Below are 6,034 nucleotides of genomic sequence, written 5' to 3'. Positions count from 1 at the left end.
AATGAACTCAGCTGAATCCGCTCAGTCGCTGGGTAAATATTTGTACCTAAGCTGTCTGTGCTGCCAGCCCGGGCGTGGGCAGGGCCGGGGTCGCTGCCAGAGCTGCCTGTGCCTGGCAGGGACCTGCGCTGACCCTGCCTCACGCCGTGGCTGGCACGCTCTGTGACAGCAGCAGTGCCGCCCGCATGCCTGAGTGAGATGTGCCCTGCCCTGGGGTGCCTGGCACTTCACCCCGTTCTGGCCCTGCTCACAGCAGCCAGTGCCATGCCGTGGGTGCCCTGGGGGCTGCTGCAGGAGCCGGGGTTCCCGCGGGCCGGGAGGAAATCATCCCTTGGGCAGCACTGACGGGCTTTGGACAGGGGCATTCAGCAGCAGTGCCGCCCGCATGCCTGAGTGAGATGTGCCCTGCCCTGGGGTGCCTGGCACTTCACCCCGTTCTGGCCCTGCTCACAGCAGCCAGTGCCATGCCGTGGGTGCCCTGGGGGCTGCTGCAGGAGCCGGGGTTCCCGCGGGCCGGGAGGAAATCATCCCTTGGGCAGCACTGACGGGCTTTGGACAGGGGCATTCGCTGTGCAGGGCACCCACCACCATCTGTTGGCAGCAGCTTCGTGTGGCAGCTGACACCCGGTGGGCCCTGCAGATGCCAGCAAGTGTCACCCCCCTCCCCGAGCCCTGAGCCCTGCCTGCAGAGGAGGCACCCTAATTGGACCAGCCAGCTAATTAGCTGCCAGGTAATGAATTATGCAGTGATGCCTGGGCTTCCAAGCAGCGTTGATACCATCAGCTCCTCTCATTCCTACAGGCTCCTGGTCACTGGAGCGCTGAGCAGAGCTTGTAGAAGAGCTTGGAAAACTTTCAAAGCAAATTAAAGGTGTTAATCAGTTGTGTGCAGTGGCGAGTCACCGGGAGAGCAGGCGAGCAGGCTGGCACCAGCACAGCACAGCTGGCAGCCCAGGGACAGCCAGCAGCTCCTCCTGGGCACAGGTCATCACCCTCCTTGTGCTGCGGACCATGGGGAATCGGTGCCCGTGGGCAGCTGCCCTGCTCCAAGTGCCTGTGGGCAGAGGAGTGGGTCTAGAAGGAAGGAAAACAGATCTGGGGGCTGGAGGGTTCCTGGAAGGAAGGGGAGGACAGGCAGCTGGCACAGCTCCCTCAGCCTGTGTGTGGGACCTGAGCTGCAGAGGGATGTCTGCGGGGCCCAAGCTAACTGTGGGCACAGAGCTGGCACCCCAGGCACCTCACCTTTGGTCTCTGCACTGCCCAGGTGCTGGCACCACGAGGTGACACCGCAGCTGGACGGTGACCTTAGCAATGGTGGCAGGGCCCAGGGGGTTCAGCCACCAGCAGGTTTCTGTCCCTTGCTGCAGCCTGATAAAATAATAGGAGGAAACTTGACCTACTTGAAAGTATCGGCACCCCAGCGCTTCCTGAGCATTAATCATTTCCAAGAGGTTAGAGGTTTCTGTTAATGATGATATTTATTTGCTGTCCAGCTCCGTGCTGGGTGGAGGGAGAGGGTAGGTTTGGAGTGTGGGTGGCTCGGTGCGGGGCCATGGCTGGTGGGGGGATGGTGATGGCCAATGCCAGCCAGGGCCCAGCTCCTGGGCAGGGCTGGGGCTGCCCCCACCCACCACTCCCAGGGCCTGCCGTGTGCTCCCCGTCCCTGCTGCTGCCGAAAACATGGAGCCAGTAGGGAAACAAATCATAGTAATTAATAAGAAGTTAAATTTTTTTCGGTGCTCACAGCACTGTGATCCTGCCTTGGGCTGAGAGACGAATGATGCTCCTTGTGCAACTGAAAATACTTCTTCAGCTGACTTTACTGAGCCAGTCCAGCACCGCAGCTCAGGCTGGCCGGCGTGGAGCTGGTGCTGAGAATTACTGCAGAGCTCCCAGGGCAGCTCACGCCTGGGGCCAGGGTCTCCTCAGGGGCCAGGGAGGGTAAATAACTAATGCAGGCACTAAGTGGAAGCTAACGTCTCTGGCTGGGGGTCCTGGGGTGGTCCTGCTGGGGAGGGGACGGTCAGAGCTGTTCTGGGGAGCAGAGGCTGCTGCTGAGCAGGAGCAGTGCCACGGCTCCTGAGGATGTGCCAGGGCAAGGCACTTGCCAGGGATGTAAATGGGCCCTGGGAATGTTTCCCCCGACTCAGCGCGTCTCAAGAGCTCTTCAGCGCCAACAGGATCAGGGACCACTTAAGTCGCATTCATTATGTTTAAGTATTTATGAGTGGATAAATATTAAACAGCTGCTCTCTGGGGTTCAAGCCTGAGTGAACCGATCAAAACACGGTGCACGCAATGGCCATGGCCAGGCAGCCAGGGCCCTGGGACGTGCCCCTCCTGCCAACGGGCCTCCAGTGTGTCCTGGCACCTCCTGGCATGACCAGCGCCCTGTGCCTGTGGTACCACCTTCGCTGGTGGGGCATGGACCCCATGGGTCACCCCAACAGCCTGCCATGGGGTGCCCAGCCCCGGGGCAAGGTCTGGCTACCAACACAGCTCCAGGGCACTGCTGTGTCCCTGCGTGCTCAGCTCTGGCACCGTGTTCCCACAGCCCAGCCCTCCCCGGCAGGCCGGGCTCAGCCCCTGGAGCCTGGCACACGCGAGAGTCGGCTCAGCCTTGGCCTCCTGTCTGGACGCTTCCACCAGGGCTTTGCAGCAGCTCCAGTGCAGCTCTCCTTTGTCCTTGTCAGAAAAACAGTTCCTGTAAGTCACGCACCTTCTGCCCCAGCCAAAATTATACAGTGGTCATTACACTTTACATGCTGGCTTATAAAAGTTTGCACTTGAAGGCATTTGTCTTCTGACTTAGAGCCGCTGGGGGTGGGGGCGGCTCGGGGTGGCCGCCGGGTGACGCAGGCTGTCCCTGTCACAGCCCTTCCCCACCATGGCACCGCGGGCTCGCCCCGCTCAGCGCCGTGTGAGGGGACCGGGGGGACCACTGAAGGCACCCCCCAACATCTCCCCTCCTCTGGAGACAGGCACGGCCTCGCCCAGGTCCCTCCTGCTCTCTGCAGGTGCCAGTGGTGATCCCGGCATGCCCAGCACCGCTGCAAACCCCTGTGCCCAGCCGGGGGCTGTGCCAGAGCCCACGCCCTGGGCACCTGCAAACCGGCCTCTGGTTTGGTCATTGCCAAACGCACCAGGGCTGGACCTGGAGCAGGTCCCACCCTCTCACCCCACAGCTCTCCTCCCTTGCTGATCTGCCTTGGCCGGACCTCCAGGCGCCTGCCAAGCCAGAGCCCCAGGCAGATTCAGCCTCTGGGGGGGATTAACCTGGCTAAGCTGTGCTGCTTGACGTCGCACCGTTGTGCCCCCTTCTGATGCTTTGGGGCTCTTTGGGGTGAGGAGGAGGCCAACGTGCACTGTGGTGCTCCCTGAGACCCCCCCATGCTCAGCAGAGGTTGTTGGCAGTGTGGATGTGGGCGAGTGCCCGGAGCGCGGGCAGCACCGCAGCGCTGCCCAGGCACTGCCCGCCGCTCACAGGGACCCTGCAGCCAGCTGGCCATGGCATGTGGCTCCTAGGACATGGCAAAAGGCATTCTGGGGACCCCGGGCCCCCGAGCTGGCTCTTGTGGCCAGAGCAGCAGCTCTGACGCCCCCCATGTCCCCTGAGCTGGGGGCATTTATGGCCAACAGGACCTAGGCTGGCCGAGCATAGGGAGATCCTCCTGGCACCACCAGACCAGTGCCACTCCAGGTCCTTGCCAAACCCCCAGCCCTGCCTCGTTGGAATGCAGATTGTCTACTCCAAGGCTTTTTAAGCCGGCTTTTAAGAGCTCCTAATGTGATAAGCATTTTCAGTAAAGCCCTTCCCAAGCCCTCATTTGCTTACCCTTTGGAAATCTAATACTTGATTTAAGCACATTGCTGCTCCCTCCATTTGTAAGGACAAATGTAAAGTAATTGTTTGATATTGCAGCAGTTTCCTCAGGCTCCAGCTCTAATTTCCCACTAATACAGTATTGTCAAGGGGATCAATCTAACCCGGCACCTTCTGCCTCCTTGGAGTGGATTGGAAATGGCTTTTCTACTGCGAGGCTGGGATTTGTGAGTGTCACTGTGCATGTTTTTCTCCTTTAAAGGAAAAATCATACAAGAAAATATCCCATCTTCCTGTAGACACCCGTTAATCCCCTGCTCTCCCTCTGACTGCCCACAGCTGGCTCTGGGTCCCCCTGCAGCTCCTGTGGCTGCTGCTAGAGGAGAGTAGAAGAGATGCAGATAGAGCTCTGTTGGATCTCCATTAATTACCTCCAGGTTTTTCCTATTAGAGCTCTCTGGGCAGTGGTCACTTCCAGTAACGCCTCTTAAGTGGGTCCATGGTTATGTTGCATCCCCACCAGCCATCACTCTGAAGCATCCCCAAGCCCTGTGGATCCTCCCAGGCACCTCTGCCCTGGTCCTGCCAGCACAGGGCTCTGGACACATGGGCAGATCACCCGGGGTGCCCTGCAGCTGACCCCTGCCCAGGGCGCCCCACAAATGACCCCCTCCCAGGGCTGGGAATCGCCCTTGCTGTGCCCAGCTCTGCACTGGCAGTGGGCAGAGGTGGCCTGGGAAGGAGGTTTTGTCCCCGTCCTGCCCTATGCTGAGCTGTTCTGCCTCCGAGCCTGTGAGATCTGACAGAGACAGTGCCCTGAGCACCGGCCACACCATGGCATCCACACTGTGCTGGCAAATGCCATGGGAGCCTCCCGGCACATCGGCTGCTCCCTGCACCACCAGCTGCAGAATGGCACCGAGACCAGTTCATGCCGGCAGGGGGAGAGGCTGAAGGCTCGGGCTGAGATTTAGATGCTAGTGGTAAATTGCAACCTTTGACAGAAATGCCTGAGATTTACTATGAAAATCAATAGATGATTCAAAGAGCCCAGCACTCGGAAAGGCAAATAACAGCACTCCAGCAAGAGCTGTTACTGATATTCATGAGCAGTGGTGCTCAGTGCAGGGCCTGCTCACAGGCCTGCAGGATGGACTGCTGCAGGATGGGACTGGGCTACCTGTGTGCATCCACAGAGCGGGCACTCCCACGGCAGGCTGGCACCCCACACCGCCCGGCCGAGCCCACACGGTGCTCAGCAGCTCATCCCCACAGGTGAGCCCTGTGGGAGCTGTTTGGGTCCCCGGCTCCCCCAGACGCTCATGAGGTGCTGAGCCAGACCTGCAGTGGTGCTGAGCCGGGAGCACAGTGATGCCGTGCCTGCACCTGGGCACCCAAGGGTGCAGCCCATCAATCTCGGCCCCAGGCAGGATGCTGAGCTGGGAGAATTCCCTCTCCCTGGATGCGTGGGCAGCCGGAGGGCAGCCAGTGCCAGCATAGTGCCAGCATCGGCTCCGAGAGGTGCGGGCAGCGGTCAGTGCTCGCCAGAGGGGCCACGACAGGACTGACCCTGCCAGGGCGAGGGACATCTGCCCTTGTGTGATGCCACACGGGTGGCCGTTTTGGGCTGGTGCTGAGGGTGGGGACCCGCAGGGCTGGGGTGCAGCGGGGAGGCACTGGGGGCTCTGCTCCAGCCCTGCCCGGGCAAGGTGCACAGCAGCTCCGGGCTGGCACAGCCACGCTGAGGCTGGGTGAGATGGCACAGAAGCTGCCAGGGCACAACGTGTTGAAGCACGTCCATGGGTGCTGCTCTGCTTCGTGCAGCCGAGGCAGGGCAGGAAAGGAGGGCATCAGCTGGGCTGCCTGTCCCTGGCTGCAGAGCTGCCCGTGGTGTGGCACCTCCAGCCGGGCAGGTCACCCAAGGACAGCCATGGCCAGACGCTGCGGGAGGAGTGCGTGGGCTGGGGCTGTGCAGTGCCTGACGTCTCAGCGTGACTGTGGCTCCTACGAACAGCCCATTAAGTTCAACCGTTAATTACTGCCGGTCGTGTCTACCCCAGCGTCCGCCCACTGTGCCTGGCAGGAGGTGGCATGGACCCCCAGGTCCCCTTGCCATCACTCCTGTGAAGGGCTGTGCCACAGGTCCCCTCGTCAGCATGCCAGGCTGACCCACTCTCCTGCCCGCTCCCTGTGCCCAGCACCTCACTTGAC

Source organism: Merops nubicus, unplaced genomic scaffold (genome assembly GCF_000691845.1).
Source record: "Merops nubicus isolate BGI_N331 unplaced genomic scaffold, ASM69184v1 scaffold36501, whole genome shotgun sequence".
NCBI classification, from domain to species: Eukaryota; Metazoa; Chordata; class Aves; order Coraciiformes; family Meropidae; genus Merops; species Merops nubicus.
This window is presented reverse-complemented; position numbering follows the sequence as displayed.